Source organism: Somniosus microcephalus, unplaced genomic scaffold (genome assembly GCF_052327205.1).
Source record: "Somniosus microcephalus isolate GS21.2 unplaced genomic scaffold, FLI_Smic_1.0 scaffold30, whole genome shotgun sequence".
Taxonomy (NCBI): Eukaryota; Metazoa; Chordata; class Chondrichthyes; order Squaliformes; family Somniosidae; genus Somniosus; species Somniosus microcephalus.
The window spans coordinates 252,477-276,083 of record NW_028225217.1 but is presented as its reverse complement, the minus strand read 5'-3'; positions in this window follow the sequence as shown (position 1 = coordinate 276,083).

Here is a 23,607-nt window from a genome sequence, read left to right as displayed (position 1 = left end):
ACCATAATAAAGTGCATTGGCAGATGTGCAGACTTTAGAGTTTATTTGTGGAGTTCAGTCGGATGACAGCCCTGGGAAAGAAGTTGTTCCTAAATCTGGTCATTCGGGTGCGAATGCATCTGCAGCGTCTCCCAGATGGCAGGAGGGCGAACAGACTGTGGCTGGGATGGGTAGGGTCTTTGATGATGGTCCGTGACCTCCGTAAACAGCGTTTCTGGTATATGTGCTCTATGGTCGGTAGCCGGGTGCCTTTAATGGGTTGGGCAGTTTTGACTACCCGCTGCAGGGCTTTCCGGTCATAGTAGCTACAGCTGCCATACCACACTGTGATACAGTTCATCAGGATGCTCTCTATTGTGCAGCGGTAAAAGTTAGAGAGGATCAGGGGTGACAGGTTACATCCCTTCAGCCTCCTTAGGAAATATAGGCGCTGCTGGGAGAGGTCTTCCATGATGTGGACTCCGAGGAACTTAAAGCTGTCCTCAAACCAAAGTACCGCAAACTGATACAGATCCTCAAACTAATACAGCCACTCAAAATAATACAGTAGCTCAAACTAATACTGCCCCTGAAACTATTACAGCCCCTCAAACTAATACAATTCCTTCAACTCATACTTCCCCTCAAATTAATACAGCGCATCAAACTTATACAGTACCTCAAACTAATACAGCCCCTCAAACTAATACAGCCCGTTTAACTAATACAGACCCTCAAACTAATTCAGTACCTCAAAATAATACAGACCGACAAACTAATACAGTGCCTGAAAGTAATACTTCCCATTAAATTAATACAGCTCATCAAACTAATACAGTACCTCAAACTAATACAGCCCCTCAAACTAATACAGCTCCTCAAACTAACACAGCACCTCAATCGATTACAGCCGCTCAAATTAATACATTACCTAAAATAATGCAGCACGTTATATTAATACATAGAAACATAGACACATAGAAGATTCGAGCAGGAGTACGCCATTCGGCCCTTCGAGCCTGCTCCGCCATTCAATGAGATTATGGCTGATCATCCAAATTCAGTACCCTGTCCCTGCCTTCTCCCCATATCCCTTGACCCCTTTAGCCTTAAGAAATATATTCAACTCTTTCTTGAATATATTTAATGAACTGGCCTCCACCGCCCTCTGTGGCAGAGAATTCCACAGGTTCACCACTCTCTGGGTGAAGAAATTAATCCTCATTTCAGTCCTAAATGGCTGACCCCTGATCCTTAGACTATGACCCCTGGTTCTGGGCTCCCCGGCCATCAGAAACATCCTTCCTGCATCTAGTCTGTCCAGGCCTGACAGAATTTTATAGGTTGCGATGAGATCCCCTCTCAATCTTCTAAACTCCAGTGAGTATAAGCCCAATCGGCACAATCTCTCCTCATACGTCATTCCTGCCATCCCAGGTATCAGCCTGGTGAATCTTCGTTGCACTCCTTCCATGGCAAGCACGTCCTTCCTCAGATAAGGCGACAAAAACTGCACAGAATACTCAAGGTGCGGCCTCACCAAGGCCCTGTACAAATATAGCAAGACACCCTTGTTCCTGTACTCGAACCCTCTTGCTACGAAGGCCAACATACCATTTGCCTTCTTAACCACCTGCTGCACCTGCATGCTTACCTTCAGCGACTGGTGCACAAGAACACACAGGTCTCTTTGCACTTCCTCTTCTCCCATTCTATTGCCGTTCAAATAATAGTCTGCCTTCCTGTTTTTGCCACCAAAGTGGTTAACCTCACATTTATCCACATTATAGTGCATTTGCCATGCTTCTGCCCAATCACCCAACCTGTCCAGTTCGTACTGGAGTTTCACGACATCCTCCTCACAGCTTACCCTCCCACCCGGCTTTGTGTCGTCTGCAAATTTGGAGATATTACATCCAATTCCCTCGTCCAGATCAATAATATATATTGTGAACAGCTGGGGTCCTAGGACCGATCCTTGCGGTACACCACTAGTCACTGCCTGCCACTTGGAAAACGACCCGTTTATTCCAACTCTTTGCTTTCTGTCCGCCAACTAGTTCTCTATCCCAGTCAATACCTGTCCCCAATCCCATGTGCCTTAATTTTGCACACTAATCTCTTATGTGGGACCTTATCGAAAGCCTTCTGAAAGTCCAAATAAACCACATCCACTGGTTCTCCCTTATCTATTTTACCAGTTACATCCTCAAAAAATTCCAGTAGATTAGTCAAGCATGGTTTACCTTTTGTAAATCCATGTTGACTTGGTCCGATTTTGTCACTGCTTTCCAAGTGCTCTGCTATTACATCTTTTATAATAGACTCTAGCATTTTCCCCACTACCAATGTCAGGCTTACCGGTCTATAATTCCCCACTTTTTCTCTACCACCTATTTTGAATAGTGGGGTAACATTAGCTACCCTCCAATCCACGGGTACTGTTCCAGAGTCTGCCACACCCTAATGCAGCACCTCAACCTAATACAACATTTCAACCTAATAGAGTATCTCAAGTGAATGCGAACCCAAAAGTTAATACAGCACCTCAAACTATTACAGCTCCTCAAACTACTAGCCAGACCCGCCCACCACCTCTCTGGTCCAAAGTCCTGTAATCTCGTGTTCCCACAAACTCACAGTTCACGGGATCTCACTTGGCAGACAGCATGAGATGATTACGCGGCAAACAAGAACTGATTGTACAGATTATTAGAACAGTTTAACAAAGGAAATTCTAAAAATATTTTTGAAAGTCCTGAGTTTATTTCTGGTAAGTTAATAATGGCCTATTAAATAAAGACGAGGCAGGGCACCTCATTCCCGTGGAGTGCACATCTTGTGCCATGTGGTAACACCAGTAATCTTCCGTCTCCTGGACAACCACATGTGCAGGAGATGTCGTCAGCTGGAGGAGCTGGAAGTCCGGGTTTTGGACACTGAGCAGCAACTGGCGCCACTGCGGTGTATCCGGGAGACTGACAGCTACGTGGATAGCACGTTTCAGGAGGTGGCCACACCGCAGCTTAATAGTGTGCAGGCAGAGAGGGAATGGGTGAGCGCCAGACAGACAAGCAGGACCAGGCAGGTAGTGCAGGAGTCCCCTGGGTGCATCACACTCTCTAACCGGTATTCAGTTCTAAATATTGGATGGGCTAAGAGTGTTAAAAAAGCAAGCCTGAAGGCTTTGTGTCTTAATGCGAGGAGCATTCGTAATAAGGTGGAAGAATTAGTTGTGCAAATAGATGATAACGGATATGATATAATTGAGATAACAGAGACATGGCTCCAGGGTGACCAAGGCTGGGAATTAAACATGCAGTTGTATTCAATATTCTGGAAATACAGGCAAAATAGAACAGCACGTGGGGTACCATTGCTGGTTAAAGAGCAGATTAACACCATAGTAAGGAAGGATATTAGCTCTGATGATGTGGAATCTGTATGGGTAGAGTTGAGAAATACCAAATGTCCCAAAACGTTAGTGGGAGTTGTATACAGATCCCGAAAAAATAATGCTGAGGTTGGGGGTGGCAAGAAATGGGAAATTATTGACACTTGCAATAAGGGCACAGCAGTTATCATGGGTGACTTTAATCTCTTTGTAGATTGGGCTAACCGAATTAGTAACAGTACTGTGGAAGAGGAATTCCTAGAGTGGATACGGCATGGTTTCCTGGACCAACATGTCGAGGAACCAACTAGAGATCAGGCCATCTTAGACTGGATGTCATGTAATGAGAAAGGAGTAATTAGCAATCTTGTTGTGTGTAGCCCCTTGTGGAGGAACGCTCACAATATGATAGAATTCCTCATTAAGAAGGAGAGCGAAGTAGTTGACTCAGAGACTAGGGTCCTGAATTTAAATAAAGGATACTACGATGGTATGAGGTGCGAGTTGGCTAGGATGGATTGGGGAACGTTACTTAAAGGGTTGACGGTGAATAATCATGGCAAACATTTAAAGATCGCATGGATGAACGACATGATTTGTTCATCCTTGTTTGGCATAGAAATAAAACAAAAAACGTGACACAACCGTGGCTAACAAGAGAAATTATGTATAGCATAAGATCCAAGGAGAGAATATATAAATTGGCCAGAAAAGCAGCAAACCTGTGGATTGGGAGTAGTTTATTATTCAGCAAAGGAGGACAAACGGATTAATTAAGAGGCGGACAATAGAGTATGAGAGAGAGCTTGCAGGGAACATAAAAAACTGACTGTAAACGATTCTGTAGATATGTGAAGAGAAAAAGATTGGTGAAGTCAAGCGTGGGTAGGTCCCTTGCAGTCAGAATCAGGGGAATTTATAAGGGGGAACAAAGAAATGGCTGACCAATTAAATACATACTTTGGTTCTGTCTTCACAAAGGAGAAGACAAATAACCTCCCAGAGATGTCGGGCAACATAGGATCTAATGATGAGGGAGAATCTGATTGAAATCAGTATTTATCGGGAAATGGTGTTAGGAAAATTGACGGGATTGAAGGCCAATAAATCCCCAGGGCCTGATAATCCACATCATAGGGTACTTAAGGAAGTGGCGCTAGAAATAGTAGATGCATTGATGGTCATCTTCCAAAATTGTATAGACCCTGGAACAGTTCCCATGGATTGGAGGGTAGCTAATGTAACCCCACTATTTAAGAAAGATTGTAGAGGGATAAGGAGGAATTATAGACCAGTAAGCCTGGCATCGGTAGTGGGGAAAATAATATGGTCCATTGTAAAAGATGTAATAGCAGAGCACTTGGAAAACAGTGACAGGATCGGAAAAAGTCAACATGGATTTACAAAAGGTAAATCATGCTTGACTAACCTAATGAAATTTATTGAGGGTGTAACTGATAGAATAGATAAGGGAGAACCAGTGGATGGGGTATATTTGGACTTTCAATAAGGTCCCGCATAAGGGATGAGCATACAAAGTTAAAGCACATGGGATGGGGGTAAGGTACTGACTTGGATAGAGAACTGTTTGGCAGACAGGAAGCAAAGATTTGGAATAAACGAGTCTTTTTCTGAGTAGCAGGCAGTGAATAGTGTGGTACCGCAGGGATCGGTGCTATGGCACCAGTTATTCGAAATATATATTAATGATCTAGACGAAGGAACTAGATGTAATATCTCCAAGTTTGCAGACGACACAATGCTGGGTGGGCGTGTGTGCTCTGAGGATGATGCAGCGAAACTCCAGTATGATTTAGACCGGTTGGGTGACTGGGCAGATGCATGGCAGATGCAGTGTAATGTGGATAAAGGCGAGTTTATGCACTTTGGTGACAAAAACAGGAAGGCAGATTATTATTTGAACGGCAATAGATTGGGCAAAGGGGAAGTGCAACAAGAACTGGGTGTCCTTGTGCAGCAGTTGCGGAAGTTAAGCATGCAGGTGTGGCAGGCATTTAAGAAGGCAAGTGGTGTATTGGCCTTCATAGCGGGAGGGTTTCAGTACAGGAGCAGGGATGTCTTGATGCAGTTGCACCGGGCCTTGGTGAGGCCACACCTTGAGTATTGTGTGCAGTTTTTGGTCGCCTTATCTGAGGAAGGATATTCTTGCGATGGAGGGCGTGCAGCGAAGATTCACTGGACTGATACCTGGGATGGCAGGAATGACGTATCAGGAGAGAATGGGTCGATTGGGATATAATCGCTGGAGTTTAGAAGAAAGAGAGTGAATCTCATTGAATCTTAAAAAATTATAACAGGACTAGACAGACTAGATGCAGGAAGGCTGTTCCCGATGGCAGGGGAGTCCAGAAGCACGGGTCATAATCTAAAGATAAGGGGTAAGCCATTTTAGACTGAGATGAGGAGGAATTTATTCACCCAGAGAGTGGTGAACCTTTGGAATTATCTACCACAGAAGACAGTTGAGGCCAATTCATTAAATATATTCAAGAAGGTGTTAGATATATTTCTTAAGTCTAAGGGGATCAAGGGATATGGGGAGAAAGCAGGGACAGAGTACTGAATTTGGATGATCAGCCATAATCGCATTGAATGGCGGAGCAGGCTCGAGGGGCCGAATGGCCAACTCCTGCTCCTATTATCTGTGAGGTGATGGGGCAGTATTGATTCAGGGGAATATTACAGTAAAGGAGAGAGAGGATATCCTGGAAGTGACAAGGACAGAATCTATTTTGTTAGAGTTAAGAAATAATAGCGGTGTCATTACACTACTAGGTGTATTTTATTGGCCACAAACAAGTAGGAAAGTTATAGTGGAGTAAACATGCTAACCAGCGGAAACGGTGTGCTATAGACAGGCCTAAGCGATCCCACAATCAACGGATCAGAACAAAGCTCTGCAGTCCTGCCACACAGAAGCCAGTCTTCAGCCAATTCGATTCAGTCCACGTGATAACAAGAACAGGCTGAGTGCACTGGATGCAGCAAAATGTATGGGCCCTGACAACATCCCGGCTGTCGTGCTGAAGACTTGTGCTCCAAAACTAGCCAAGACTCTAGCCTAGCTACTCCAGTTCAGCTACAACACTGGCATCAATCGGAAAATGTGGAAAACAGCCCCGATATGTCATGTCCACAAAAAGCAGGACAAATCCAATCCGGCCAATTACCGCCCCATCATTCTACTCTCAACCATCGGCAAAGTGATGGAAAGTGTCATAGACAGTGCTATCAAGTGGCACTTACTCAGCAATAAGCTGCTCACCAATGCTCAGTTCAGGCTCCACCAGGATCACTCGGCTCCAGACCTCATTACTGCCTTGCTCCAAACATACACGAAGTAGCTGAATTCCAGAGGTGAGGTGAGACTGACAGAATTTGACCGAGTTTGGCATCAAGGAGCCCTAGCAAAATTGAAATTAATGGGAATTAGTGGAAAGCTATTCACTGGCTGGATTCATAATTAGCACAAATGAAGATGGTTGTGGTTGATGGAGGCCAATCATCTCAGGCCAAGACATCACTGCAGGAGTTCCTCTGGGCAGTGTCCTAGGCTCAACCATCTTCAGCTGCTCCATCAATGACCTTCCCTCCAACATAAGATAAAAATGGAGATGTTCGATGATGATTGCAGATGATGAGTTCAGAGCCTTTCTTAACTCCTCAGATAATGCAACAGTCCGTGCCCACATGCAACAAGACCTCGATGAATTTCAAGCTTCAGCTGATAAGTGGCAGGTAATATTCACGCCACAGAAGTGCAAGGCAATGACTATCTCCAGCAACCGAGAGTCTACCCGCCTCATCTTGACAGTCAGCAGCATTGCCATCGCCGAATCCCCCACCACCAACATCCTGGGGGGTCACCACTGACCAAAAACCTAACTGGACCAGCCACATAAATATTGTGGCAAGAAGAGCAGGTCAGTGGCTGCATATTGTGTGGCGAGTGTCTCACCTGCTGACTTCCCAAAGCCTTTCCACCAACTACAAGGCACAAATAAGGAATGTGATGGAATACTCTTCACTTGCCTGGATGAGTGCAGCTCCAAAAACACTCAAGAAGCTCGACACCATCCAGGACAAAGCAGTCCGCTTGAATGGCACCCCATCCACCACTTTAAACATTCACTCTCTACACCATCGGCATACCGTGGCTGCAGTGTGTACCATCTACAAGATGCACTACAGCAACTCGCCAAGGCATCTTCGGCAGCACCTCCCAAACCTGCGACCTCTTCCATCTAGAAGGACAAGGGTAGCAGGCGCAAGGGAACACCCGACTTCCAAGTTCCCTTCCAAGTCACACACCATCCTGACTTAGAAGTATATCGCACATCCTTCATCGTCGCTGGGTCAAAATCCTTCCACTCCCTCCGGGACAGCACTGTGAGGGTAATTGCACAACACGGACTGCAGCGGTTCAAGAAGGCGGCTCACCACCAGCTACTTAAGCAATAAATGCTGGCCTTGCCAGCGATGCCCGCATCTCATAAATGAATTAAAAAAGACAGACAGAGAGCTAGAGACAGACAGAGCCAAACAAAGAGACAGAGACAGACAGGCAGTGACAGACAGACTGAGATAGTCAGACCGACAAGGACAGAGACAGATATATGCATCGAGCCCGGCAGACAGAGACACAGAAAGGCAGAGATAGCGAAGCAAAAAGAGAAATAGACTCAGACAGACAGAGCCAGACAGTGGTAGACACAGAGATACAGACAGACAGAGAATCAGTGAAATGGACGCGGAAGGTCAGTGACTCATTCAGCAACAGAAATTGACAGAGAGAGAGAGAGTGACAAAGATAGACAGAGCTGGAGAGAGATAAACAGAGACAGTCAGAAACATAGATAGTCAGAGACAGACAGACTGAGACAGAAAATGACAGAGTAAAAGACAAAGACAGACAAAGCCAAAGAGAGAGACAGAGAAAAACAGATCCACATAGAGGCAGAGACAGACAGACATAGACAGAGAAACAAACACAGAGACACAGACAGAGACACGAATTCAGATGGACAGACTGACAGACAGCTATAGATAGGCGGCAGAGAAACATTAAGACGGGGACATAGACAGACAGAGACAGACAGCAGAAGAGACAAACAGATAGAGACAAAAAGACAGACAGAGCCAGGTAGAGAGGAGCAGCGAGAGACAGACAGTGGGAGATAGACAGACAGAGACACAGATGTACAGTGGCAGAGCAACAGAAACAGGCACACGGACATGGACAGACAGCCAGGGACAGTTATGCAGAGGCAGAGAGATAGGCATGGACCGACTCAGACAGACAGAGACAACAGAGGGAGAGAACCAGGGAGAGAGACTGAGACAGAGACAGAGACATAGTCGAATAGATAAAGACAGACAGAGAGTAACAGAGAGACAGACAGAGAGACACAGACGGAGAGGCAGACGGATACAGACAGACAAACAGCGACAGACAGACAAACAGAGTGACAAAGAAACTGACAGAGGTAGGTAGAGAATGAAACAGGCAGATGGAGACAGAATGATATAGACAGGGACACAGACAGACAGAGGCACACACAGCGACAGAAACTGACAGAGAAAGAGAGAGGGACACACAGAGACAGAGGCACATAGACATAATGAGAGTGCTGGACAGAGAAAGAGACACTGATGGACAGAAAGAGTCCGTCAAGTAGCCCGAAATATATGGTCAGACAAAGAGAAAGACAGAGACACAGACAGACAGGGGCACAGCCAGACTGAGACAGAGAGACAGCAACAAGGACAGACAGAGGGAGACAGATAGACAAACAGAGCCAGAGAGAGAGAGAGAGAGAGAGACAACCTGAGGACTGTTTAAAATTAAGACTGTTTAAAATTAATATTGAACGTACCAAATGAAGTACAAAGACTGTTTAAAATTAATATTGTTTAAAAGTAATATTGTATGTACCCAACAAATGTCAAATCGATTGACACCTACAGAATGTTGGAAAACTGTACCTTTTTGCTATGTAAGCTTTGGCAATATGGTTCTCTGTAAACTTTCATGCCAATAAAGCATTTTAATTGGAATTGGAATTGGAATTGGACAGAGACAGACAGAGGCAGGCAGATGGAAATAAACATACAGAGACAGACAGAGACTGAACAAAAAACGCAGACAGAGAGAGACACACACATACATGGACATGCACACATAGTATCATAAAAATAGAATCATAGAGATTTACAGCATGGAAGGAAACCATTCCTCGCTCTATCCCTTTCTCCACATTTAAACAAAGGTACAATGTTAGCAGTCCTCCAGTGCTCCGGCACCGCAACTGTAGCCAGAAAGGATTGGAAAGTGATGGTCAGAGCCTCTGCTATTGCCTCTTTTGCTTCTCTTAAGAGCCTGGGATTTCATCCGGGCCTGTGGTATATCCACTTTCAAAGCTTCCAAGCCCCTTAATACTTCCTCTCTCAGTCTGCCTCTGTCAGGCACAGTCGGTCTACTTCTCTCTGTTGGTCTCTTTCTGAGTGTCTGTCTCTGGCTATGTGTCTGGCACAGTCTGTCTGTTTCTATGCCTTTCTCTGTCTGCCTGCCTCTGTCTGCCTCGCATACATGCACGCAGAGACACACACAAGTATGCACACACGCAGAAACACAAAAGAGATGGACAGACAGACAGACAGTGCCAGACAGACATAGAAACATAGAAGATAGGAGCAGGAGTCGGCCATTCGGCCCCTCGAGCATTCTCCGCCATTCAATGCGATCATGGCTGATCATCCAAATTCAGTACCCGGTCCCTGCTTGCTCCACATAACCCTTGATCCCTTTAGCCTTACGAAATTTATCCAACTCTTCTTGAATATATTTAATGTATTGGCCTCTACTGCCTTCTGTGCTAGAGAATTCCACAGGTTCACCACTCTCTGGCTGAAGAAATTCCTCCTAATTTCTGTCCTAAGTGGCCTACCCCTTATCCTTAGAATGTGACCCCTGGTTCTGGACTCCCCGACCATCGGGAACAACCTTCCTGCATCTGGTCTGTCGAGTCCTATCATAATTTTAAAAGTATCAATGAGATCCCCTCTCATTCTTCTAAACTCCAGCGAGTACAAGCCCAATCGACCAAATATCTCCTCATACGTCATTCCTGCCATCCCAGGTATCAGCCTGGTGATCCTTCGCTGAACTCCTTCCATGGCAAGAACATCCTTCCTCAGATATGGCGACCAAAACTGCCCACAATACTCAAGATGTGGTCTCACCAATGCCCTCTACAACTGCAGCAAGACATCCATGTTCCTGTACTCAAACCCTCTCGCTACGAAGGCCAACATACCATTTGCCTTCTTAACCGCCTGCTGCACCTGAATGCTTACCTTCAGCGACTGGTGCACTAGGACACCCAGGTCTCGCTGCACTTCCCCTTCTCCCAATCCATTGCCATTCAGATAATCATTTGTCTTTCTGTTTTTGCCACCAAAGCAGATAACCGCACATTTATCCACGTTATATTGCATCTGCCATGCTTCTGTCCAATCATCCAACCTGTCCAAATCATCCTGTAGTTTCTCGGCATCCTCCTCACAGCACACTCGCCCACCCAGACAGAGGCAGGCAGGCAGAGAATGACATTAAACAGACAGAAAGTGCCGAACGGAGAGACAGAGACACACATGCAGAAACAGACCGACAACGTGAAACAGACAGACTGTGCAAGACAGAGGCAGACTGAGACAGACAGAAGAGACAGGCAGCGGAAGACTGTTGAAGTGACTGAATGAGACTGATGGAGACCGACGCAGAATGAGACAGACAATCAGAAAGAGACAGATAAACAGAAGGAGACAGAGAGACATAAAAAGCCAGAGACACAGGCAGTGATACAGACAGACAGATGCAGAGAGATATATAGATATAGAGAGACAGAGGAGAGAGGCCAAGACAGAGACACCGACAGACAGGCAGACACATAGGGGAACAGAAAAAGACAGACAGACAGGCAGAGATATACACAGACAGATGGAGGGGCACAGACAGACAGACACAGACAGCGAGATAGACTTAGACAGACAGCTAGAGAGATAGAGACAGGCAGAGACAAACAAAGTGACAGAGACAAAAAAGAGACATAAGCAGGCAGGCAGTGACAGACAGACTGAGATAGTCAGACGTACATGGAAACAGAGACAGATATATAGAAAGAAGTGACAGACAGAGATAGAGAGGCAGAAAAATAAACAGACTCAGACTGACAGAGCCAGACACAGGTAGACTCTTCTGTTCTTAGGCAATCCCTCGGACTGAGGATGACTTGATTCCACACTAAAGATGAGTTCTAAGGTGAACACTAAGTCCAATGCGGGACCTACAGTCTCTGTCACAGGGGAGGCAGACGGTTGTTGTAGGGGCAGGTGGGTGGGGTGCTTGGGTTGATGTGCACTCCTTCCGATGTTTGTGCTTGGCTTCCGCATGCTCCCAGCGAAGAGACTCGAGGTATTTTGTGCTTTCCGGGATGCTTCTCCTCCACTTTGATCGGTCTTGGGCCAGGGATTCCCAGGTGTTGAATGTAATGCCGCACTTTTTCAATGAGGCTTTGAGTGTGTCCTTGATGGGTATCCTCTGCCCACATGGGGCTCACTTGCCATGTCGGAGCTCCGAGTAGACTGCTTGTTTAGGGAGTCTCGTATCGGGCATGCAGACGATATGGCCTGTCCATCGGAGCTTCGATGCGGGAGATGTTGGCCTCAGTGATAACACTGACGTTGGTGCGCCTATCCTGCCAATGGGTTTGCAGGATCTTGCGGAAGCAGTGTTGCTGGTACGTCTCCAGTACTTTGAGGTGCCTGCTGTACATGGTCCATGTCTCTGAGGTATACAGCAGTGCGCGTATCCCTGCTGCTCTGTAGACCATGAGCTTGTTGCCGGGTTTGAGATCCTGGTCTGCAAACACTCTCTTCCTCAAGAGATCGACGGCTGCACTGGCAGACTGAAGGCAGCGTTGGACTTCGTCATCGACGGCTGCCCTTGTTGAGAGTAGGCTCCCGAGAAATGGAAAGTGGTCCACGTTGTCCAAGGCCTCGTCGTGGATTTTGATAACTGGGGGGCAGTACTGTGTGGCGGGGGCAGTTTGGTAGAGGACCTATGTCTTACGGATGTTTAGTGTAAGGCCCAGTCTCTCGTCCTTTTCGGTGAAGGAGTTGACGATGGATTGGAGTTCGACCTCAGAGTGTGTACAGACACAAGCGTCGTCTGCATACTGTAATTTGACGACAGTGGATGGAACGACTGTGGATCTGGACTGGAGGCAACGGAGGTTGAAGAGATTACCATTTGTTCTGTAAATTAGCTGCACTCGAGTGGGGAGCTTACTGAGAGTCAGATGGAGTATTGCAGCGAGGAAGATCCAGAAGAGCGTTGGTGCGATGACACAGCCTTTTTTTGACGCGGGTCCGTAGTTGAATTGGGTCTGTGGTAGAACCATTGTTCAGGATCACGGCTTGCATGTCGTCTTGAAGCAGGCAGAGGATGGTGAAAAACTTTTGAGAGCCGCAGAATTTGAGGAGGACATTCAATAAGCCCTCACAGTTGACAGTGTAGAAGGCCTTTGTGAGATCAAAGAAGGCCATGTCCCACGGTTGGTGCTGTTCCCTGCATTTCCCTTGTAGTTGATGTGTGGTGAAGATCATGCCCATTGAGTCCCTCAGTGGGCAGAATCCGCATTGTGACTCTAGGAGGAGCTCTTCAGCCACTGGGAGAAGGCGATTGGGGAGGATTCTTGCAATTACTTTCCCTGTGGCAGACAGCAGGGAGACTCCTCTGTAATTATCGCAATCGGACTTGTCACCTTTCTTGAAGATGGTCACGATTATGGAACCTTAGAGATCCACTGGCATGCTTTCCTCCTTCCAGATAAGAGATATTAGTTCATGAATTCATGCCAGCAGTGCTTCTGCACCATGCTTTAGTGCCTCGGCAGGGATTCCATTTGCTCCTGAGACTTTGTTGTTCTTCAGTTGTCGGATGGCTTTTTCAAACTCCTGCTGGGCTGGGGTTGTGCTGAGGTGGTGGCGGGTAGCATGCTTTGAGATGGAGTTGAGGACACTCACATCGAAGACAGAGTCTTGGTTAAGGAGATCTTCAAAGTGCTCCTTCCAGCGGGCACTGACTGCCTCTCTGTCCTTGATGAGTACTTCTCCATTCTTGGCCCGCAGTGGGGTAGGACCTTGCGTTCTTGGGCTGTAGGTAGCTAAAACATCCACTCACGTCATGGTTGTCGGCTAGCTGCTGGATCTCCTGCGCTTTCTCCACACACCATCTGTTCTTTAGGTTGTGTTCAGGCGTCTGTCGAGCTGCTTTCTTGCTCTCGAATGACTTGTGCTTTCCGCTTATTAGTGCCTGGATCTCCTGGGTGTTCTCATCGAACCAGTCTTGATGTTTCCTAGTAGAGTGACCGAGCGTCTCTTCACAGGTGCTGATTATGGAGGCCTTGAGTGCAGACCAGGTGCTGTGGACACTCTGTTTCTCTGAATCACTGGGAGTCGCCCGGTTGGATGTGGGACTGAGGCTGATTCGGGCTTTCTTAGCAGGGTGTTTGAGTGCTCCAGCTTCGATTTTCCTGCGGAATTTTTTCTGCTGCCGCCATCTTTTGGGTCTATATTGATGGAGATGACAGAGTGGATTAAGTGGTGGTCCGTTCAGCAGTCGTCAGCTGCTGTCATGGCACGAGTGATGTGGACATCCTTGCGGACAATGGCATAGTCCAGCAGATGCCAGTGTTTGGAGCGAGAATGTAGCCATGAAGTCTTGTACTTGTCCCTCTGATGGAACACAGTGTTGGTTATGACAAGGCCATAGGTAGACACATAGAAAGAGACAGGCAGACAGACAAACAGACAGGCAGAGGTACGCAGACGGACAGAGACACAGACAGCAACACAAACCGACAGAGAGAGCGAGAGAGACAGAAAGATAGAGCCGGAGGGAGGGAGAAAGCGACAGACAGAAAAAGAGACAATCAGAGACAGACTCACTGAGACAGGCAGTCAGACAGAGACAGGCACGCAGCAAGAGACAGACAGAGACAAGCAGACAGGTTGTGACAGACAGACAGAGAGAGACAGCCAAACAGAAAGAGACAGACTGAGAGACAGAGAGGACAGACAAAGAAAGACTGAGACAGTGGCAAACTGAATCTGACAGAAACTGATAGAGAATGAGGCAGAATGAGACTGGCAGACTGTGAAAGGCAATCAGACAGAGACTTAAAATCAGAGAGAGACAGAGAGACAGACAAAGCCAGAGACACAGGCAGCGAGACAGAGGCAGAGACATACAGAGATATACAGAAAGAGAAAAAGAGGACACAACAGGGACACAGACAGGCACACAGATAGACAGATTAACAGACAATGACAGGCAGACACAGACAGACAGCGATGGAGACAGACAGAGAATTGGAGACTCAGGCAGACAGAGATAGAGAAACAGACAGAAGCAGAAAGACAGACAGAGACACAAATGGAACATAATAGACAGTAGGGACCGACGAACAAAATCAGACAGACAGTGATGCGCCATCAATTACTCAAAAGACTGAGGTTAAGCGAGTAACAACCAGGCTTTTATTAACTAAAGAATGAAGGTCTTGTCTCGAGTGGTCGACCCGTCCAGAATACTAAGGGACTGGGAGGTAGTCACTTATATACCTGGAATAGTGGGCGGAGTCAGCCTGTACCTAGTGGAATACACATACACATACAGACAGGTATAACAGTGGTTTACCACATTCACCCCTTGTTTAAAAATGAGTCCGGCGGGGTGAAGTGTATTTAAAAGTTCGTGTATTGGAGTCTCTCTGGAGGTCTTGTCTGCTGCTGTGATCGACGTGGCGACGGCAGGGGTGGTTGAGCTTCCGGCGTCGCGTCCCGTGTTGCGTCCCGTGTAGGCTGGGGCCCTGGAGTGTAATCCTCGTGGGTGACGGTCCAAGGCGAGCCGGCTGCTGGGGTTGGATATCGGGTCATGGGGAGGGGTGGTAATGGGTAGTGGGTTACAGCGGTCCCCGAGGGTTCGAGGTCTCGTATGGAGACTGTGTCGTAGTGGGTTACAGCGGTCCCCGAGGGTGCGAGGTCTCGTATGGAGACTGTGTCCTCCCGCCCGTCCGGGTACGCAATGTAAGCATACTGGGGGTTGGCGTGGAGGAGGTCGACCCTCTCGACCAGGGGGTCCGTTTTATTGGCCCTCACGTGTCTTCTCAGTAGTACCGGCCCTGGGGACGTCAGCCGTGGTGGTAATGATGCCCCGATGTGGACTTCCTTGGGAAGACAAACATTTTCTCGTGAGGGGTAGCATTGGTGGCAGTGCAGAGCAGTGACCGAATCGAGTGGAGCGCATCGGGGAGCACCTCCTGCCAGCGGGAGGTCGGAAGGCCCCTAGACTTTAAGGCTAGTAGGGCGGCCTTACAAACTGTTGCATTCTCTCTTTCCACCTGTCCGTTCCCCCTTGGGTTGTAACTTGTGGTCCTGCTTGTGGCTATACCCCTAGCGAGCAGGTACTGGCGGAGTTCGTCGCTCATAAACGATGAGCCCCGGTCGCTATGGATAAAGCTGGGGAAACCGAACAGGGTGAAGAGGCTGTTCAAAGATTTAATGACCGTGGCACTGGTCATGTCCGGTCAGGGGATAGCGAACGGGAAACGGGAGTACTCGTCAATGATGTTGAGGAAGTACACATTGCGGTCGGAGGAAGGGAGAGGCCCTTTAAAATCGATGCTCAGGCGTTCGAAAGGGCGAGTGGCTTTTATCAGGTGGGCTCTGTCTGGTCTATAAAAGTGCAGTTTGCACTCAGCACAGACTTGGCAGCTCTTGGTCATGGTCCTGACCTCCTCAATGGAGTAAGGCAGGTTGCGGGCCTTGATGAAGTGGAAGAACCTGGTGACCCCCGGGTGGCAGAGGTCATTGTGGAGGGCCCTCAGCCTATCGATCTGTGCCCTGGCGCAGGTGCCACGAGATAGAGCATCCGGGGGTTCATTGAGCTTCCCGGGCCGGTACAAGATCTCGTAATTGTCGGTGGAAAGTTCGATTCTCCACCTCAAGATCTTGTCATTTTTGATTTTGCCCCTCTGCTTGTTGTTGAACATAAAAGCAACTGAACGCTGGTCAGTGAGCAGGGTAAATCGTTTTCCGGCCAGGTAGTGCCTCCAATGACGCACAGCCTCCACAATAGCCTGGGCTTCCTTCTCGACCGCGGAGTGTCTGGTCTCCGGGCCCTAGAGGGTTCGTGAGAAGAATGCCACAGGTCTCCCCGCCTGATTAAGGTTGGCGGCCAGAGCGAAGTCGGACGCATCGCTTTCCACCTGGAAGGGGATGGATTCGTCCACTGCATGCATGGTGGCTTTGGCAATGTCCTCCTTGATACGGTGGAAGGCCAAGCGGGCCTCTGCCATCAGGGGAAAAGAGGTGGTTTTGATCAGCGGACGGGCTTTGTCTGCACAGTAGGGGACCCACTGAGCGTAGTAGGAAAAAAACCCTAGGCACCTCTTCAGAGCTTTTAGGCAGTGGGGCAGAGGGAGTTCCATAAGGGGACGCATCCGCTCCGGGTCGGGACCGATGACCCCGTGTTCCTCAACACAGCCAAGGATGGCGAGCCGGTCTGAGCGGACTATGCACTTCTCCTTGTTATACGTCAGGTTCAGGAGTTGGGCGGTGCGGAGGAATTTCTTGAGGTTTGCGTCATGGTCCTGCAAGTCATGGCCGCAGATGGTCACATTGTCTAGGTAAGGGAAAGTGGCCTGCAGCGCGTTTTGATCGACCATCCGGTCCATCTCCCTTTGGAAGACGGAGACCCCGTTGGTAACGCCGAAGGGAACCCTAAGGAAGTGATAGAGGCGGCCGTTTGCCTCAAAAGCAGTATACTGGCGGTCTTCAGGGCGGATGGGGAGCTGGTGGTACGCTGATTTCAGGTCAATGGTCGAAAAGACGCGGTACTGCGCGATCTGGTTGACCATGTCAGCTATGCGGGGGAGTGGGTAGGTGTCCAGCAGGGTGTAGCGGTTTATTGTTTGGCTGTAGTCGATGACCAGGCGTTGTTTCTCGCCGGTCTTAACGACCACAACCTGGGCTCGCCAGGGGCTGGAGCTGCCCTCAATGATCCCCTCCTTCAGGAGCCGCTCCACTTCGGTTTTGATGAAAACCCTGTCCTCGGCGCTGTATCGCCTGCTCTTTGTGGCGATGGGCTTACAGTCGGGGGTGAGGTTAGCAAACAGTGGGGGGGGTGGGACTCTGAGTGTGGAGAGGTTGCATCTGGTGCGTGGCGGGCAATTTGGAGGCTGCTGGCTGCGGACTATGAGTGGGGGGAGGGGGCCACCATACGCCAGCGTAACGCTTTTGAGGTGGCACTGGAAATCCAACCCCAGTAGGACGGCAGCGCAGAGGTCGGGCAGGACCAGGAGTTTAAAATTATTGAACACAGTCCCGTCTACTACTAGTGTCACCACACAGTAGCCGCCAATGTCCGCTGACTGGGACTCGGAGGCCATAGAATTCCGCTGGTGCGCAGGCAGGACTGGGAGAGAGCAACGCCGCACCGTGTCGGGGTGGATGAAGCTCTCTGTGCTCCCGGAGTCAAAAAGGCAGTTTATTGCATGGCCGTTTATCTTAACGTCCATTTTGGACCGAGCTAGTTGGTGCGGTCTCGTTTGGTCCAGCGTAACAGAGGCCAGCGTAGGGGTCGGTGTGTCGCTGCGGGTATCAGATCGGGGGGGGTTGGCGTCTGCTGTGTCCCGGCTGGTGTCCAAGATGGCGGCATCCATGATTCCTATGTGGCTGGAGTCGTCCAAGATGGCTGCTGCTGCGGTGGTTCGCACATGGCTGGGGAGGCCCAAGATGGCGGCCCGCACGGCCCACAAGTGGGCATGTTGGGGGCCCAAGATGGCGGCTCACACGGCCCACATGTGGCGCTGCTGGCATTCGGGGTGGCTTTGGCCTTGCAGATGCTGGCGTAGTGTCCCTTTTCCCTGCAGCCCGAGCAGGTCGCATTCTTCGCCGGGCAGTGCGCTCTGGGGTGTTTGGCCTGGCCACAGAAGTAGCATTTCTGGCCTTGGGATACTGCTGTCTGGCTTTGGGACACTGCTGCGGTAGTTGGGCCGTCCTTGGGCTGTGGCTGGGATGGCACGGTGCTATGGGGCTGTCCTACCGTGTCCCAGGTTGTCGTTCCCCGCGGCATCCACGGTGCAGAGGAGTAGGCTTCCATGCCCCGGTAGGCTGCATCCAGCGTTAGTGCGATTTCGGAGGCTTTGTCGAGGGTGAGGTCACTCTGCTCCAGCAGTCGTGGTCGGGTGTAGTTGGACCTGTGGCCCACTACGAAGGCATCCCGGATCAGTTCCTTCGTGTACTTAGCGGGCGTTACCGCCTTACACCCACAGGCCTGGCCAAGCACGGACAGTGCTTGGAGGTATTCCTCAGTCGATTCCCCAGGTTGTTGCTTGCGACTCCCCAGAAGGTGCCTGGCATATACTTCGTTCACAGGGCGCGTGTACTGGTTCTTGAGGAGCTGGAGGGCGGCTGTGTACGAGGTCGCGTCCCGGATGACTGAGTACACTCGGTGGTTCACCTTGGAGATCAGGACAGACAGTTTGTCCGCATCCGTTACGACCGCAGTGGAGGCAGTCAGGAATGTCTCGAAGCACATGAGCCAGTGAGCAAACTTAGTGCTGGTGTGAGGATCTTCTACATTATAAAAAATTTAGTTAATAAAATTGATGCGCCATCAATTACTCAAAAGACTGAGGTTAAGCGAGTAACAACCAAGCTTTTATTAACTAAAGAATGAAGGTCTTGTCTCGAGTGGTCGACCCATCCAGAATACTTAGGGACTGGGAGGTAGTCACTTATATACCGGGAATAGTGGGAGGAGTCAGCCTGTACCTAGTGGAATACACATACACATGCAGACAGGTATAACAGTGGTTTACCACAGACAGAAAGGGAGAAAGATAGACATACAGAAACAGCGACAGAGAGAGATATGCAGAGACAGAGGGAGAGACACAAACAGAGACCCGGACAGACATAAAGAGAGAGTTAAAAAGTAACAGGCAGAGACTGGTAGAGAGATAGAGACAGACAGAGACAAACAAAGTGAGAGATACTGACAGACAGTGACAGACAGACTGAGATAGTCAGATGGACATAGGCAGAGAGACAGATACATAGAGAGAGACAGGAACACAGAGACACAGAAAGACAGAGACAGACAGAGATAGAGAGGCAGAAAGAGGAATATACTCAGACTGACAGAGCCAGACAGAGTTAAACACAGAGAAAGAGACAGTCAGACAGAGAGAGGGACGCAGATGGACGGAAAACAGACAGTAACCCCAAATGTCAGAAAGAGAGAGAGAGAGAGAAAGACAGAGAAAACGGGAGAGAGGAAGACAGATACAAACAGAAATAGAGACAGTCAGAGACAGACATAATGTGACAGGCAGGCTGCAGGCAAACGCACTGACATAAACTGCCAGCGTGAAAGACAAAGGCAGAAAGAGCCAGAAAGACAGCAACAGCAAGAAACAGACAGAGGGAGATAGACAAACAGAGACAACGATGTACAGTGACAGACCAGGGACAGATATGCAGAGAAAGAAGTACAAGCAGGGACAGACTCAGACTAACAGACACAACAGAGGGAGAAACACCAGAGAGAGAGAGAGAGAGAGAGATTAAGAGAGAGAGAGATGGGCGAAAAGATACAGACAGACAGAGAGAAACAGAGGGACAGACAGAGACAGATAAAGAGACAGAACGAGACAAAGAAACAGACAGAGGTAGGCAGGGGAAAGAAACAGGCAGGTAGAGACAGAATGACAGAGCTAGGGACACAGACGGGCAGAGACAGAGACTGCGACAGAAACTGACAGAGAGAGAGAGAGAGAGAACAGACAGAGACAGAGAAACATAGCCAGAATGTGACAGACAGACAGAAAAAGAGACACAGATGGACAGAGAGAGAATGATAGTCAGAGAGAAGTATGTGGACAGAGAAACAGGCAGACAGAGAAAGAGTCAGACAGGGATATAGACAGACTGAGACAGAGAGACAACAACAAGGAGAGACAGAGAGAGACAGAAAGACAGGCAGAGCCAGACAGAGAGAGAGACATAGGCAGAGATATGTAAATTGACATACCAAGACAGACCAATAGACAGAGACAGACAGAAACAGACAGGCAGAGCACAGACAGACAGACAGAGGAATAGGCTCAGGTTGACAGAGCCAGACAGAGGTAGACACAGAGAATGAAATAGATGGAGAAAGACAGGCAGAAAGAGAAATGGATGCAGACGTACTGAAACACAGACAGCAACATCAACTGACAGAAATAGAAGTGAGACAAAGAATGACAGGGCTGGACAGAGAGACAGAGAGACAAGCAAACAGACTGAGACAGGCAGACAGCAGACAAAGACAGCAGCTGAAACTGACATAGTGAATGGCAAAGACAGACACAGCCAGAGAGAGGGAGAGAGACAGACAGACACAGACAGAGAATCAAACACAAAGACACACACAGGCAGACAGATACACATTCAGACAAGAACATAGACAGACAGTGACAGAGACACAGATGGACATCGACAGTCCAACAGAAACAGACACACAGACATGGACATACAGACAGGGACAGATATGCAGAGTCAATCAGACAGGCAGTGCCAGACACGGACTGAGAGGGACAACAGAGCATGAGAACCAGAGATAGAGAGACAGAAAGATAGATAAACCAGACAGTGAGAGAGATATCCATAGAAACAGAGAGCCAGAGACCCAGGCAATCAGAGAGAGATTGATCGACATACACAGAGAAAGAGACAGTCAAAGTGACAGATGCAGACAAAGAGGCATACAGACAGGGAGATAGACAGAGTCAGACAGACAAGCCTCAGTCTGACAGACAGATGCAGATAGCGAAACACAGACAGACAGAGACAGAGACACAGAGAACGAGACAGGTAGACAGATACAGACAGACAGAGACATTGTTCTATATGGAGAGAGACACCGATAGCGACAGAAACAGACAAAGAGAGGTAAAGACAGAGAAAGACAGACATAGTTCAAATTTATTTGCTACCTGATACCATCCTGCAATCCAACGCCATAATCATAACCTTCTTCAAGAAAGGTGACAAGTCCGATTGCGGTAATAACATAGGAGTTTGGCTGCTGTCTGCCACAGGGAAAATCATCACAAGAATCCTCCTCAATCAAAATGACCTCTTAAAATATTCTTTCAAATAAAAGTGATTTGCAATGCAATAGCACATTGAAATGGAATATAACTTTGCAATTTAATCGTCATTTGCAATACAATAGCACATTGCAATGGAATATCACATTGCAATATAAAAGTGCTTTGTTGCAGAAACTTCCTTTGCAATGAAATCAGACTTTGCAATGTAATAGTCATTTCCAATTCAATTGCTCATTGCAATGGAATATCACTTTGTAATATAATAGTCCTTTGAGGTGCAATAGCTCAATGCAATCTAATATCATTTTGTAATGTAATAGTCGCTTGCAATGCAATGGAACATTGCAATGGAATATCACTTTGCAATATAATAGTTATTTGCAATGCAATGGAACATTGCAGTTGAATATCACTTTGAAATATAATCAACATTTGCAATGCAATAGAACGTTGCAATGAAATATCAATTAACAATATCGCAGTCATTTGCAATGCAATAGAATATTGCAATGGAATATCACTTTGCAATATAATCTTCATTTGCAAATCAATAGCACGTTGCAATTGAATATTACTTTGAAATATAATCGTCATTTGCAATGCAATAGAACATTGCAATGGAATATCACTTTGCAATACAATATTAATTCACTATTCAACAGCACATTGCAATGGAATATCGTTTTGCAATATAATCGTCATTTGCAAGCAATAGAACCTTGCAATGGAATCTCACTTTAAAATAAAATATTAATATGCAATGCAATAGCACATTGCAATGGAATATCACTTTGCAGTACAATAGTCATTTGAAGTGCAATAGAACACTGCAATGGAATATCAGTTTGTAATATAACTGTCATTGGAAATGCAATAGAACGATTCAATGGAATATTACTTAGCAATATCAACATCATTTGCAATGCAATGGAACTTTGCAATGGAAAGTCACTTGGCAATATAATCGCTATTTGCAATGCAATAGCACATTGCACTTGAATATCGCTTTGCACTATAACCGTCATTTGCAATGCAATAGAATATTGTAACGGAATATCAATTGGCAATACAATATTAATTTACAATTCAATCACACATGGCAATGGAATATTGCTTTGCAATATTATCATCATTAGCAATGCAATAGCACATTGCAATGGAATATCACTTTGCAATACAATCATCATTTGCAATGAAATAGCACATTGCAATGGAATATCGCTTTGCAATATAAGCGTCATTTGAAATGCAACAGCACCTTGCAATGGGATATCACTTTGCAATATAATAGTCATTTGCAATACAATAGCAAATAGCAATGGACTATTGCTTTGAAATATAATCATCATTTGCCATGCAAAAGAACAATGCAATCTAATATCACGCAGCCATATAATAGTCAACATGCAATTCAATAGAAGGTTGCAATGGAACATCACTTTTCAATATAATTGTCATTTGCAATGCATTAGCAAATTGCAATGAAATATCACATTGCTATATAATAGTCATTTCCAATGCAATAGCACATTGTAATGGAATATCACTCTGCAACATAATCGCCATTTGCAATGCAATGCAATATGGCAATGGAATATCTGTTTGCAATATAAAAGTCATTTGCAATGCAATAGCACATTCCAATGGAAAATCACATTGCGAATAAGGTGGATGAACTGAAGCTGTTGATGAACACATGGGAGTATGATATTGTTGCTATTATGGAGACATGGTTGAGAGAGGGGCAAGACTGGCAGCTCAATATTCCGGGATATAGAATCTTCAGGCGAGGCAGAGGGGGGTGGGGTAAAAGAGGAGGGGGTGTCGCAATATTAATTAAGGAGTCAATTACTGCTGTAAGGAGGGATGATATATTAACAGGTTCATCTAATGAGGCCACATGGGTAGAAATTAAAAACAAAAAGGGGGGAAGCACTTTGCTGGGAGTGTACTATAAGCCCCCAAACAGCCAGGGGGAGATAGAGG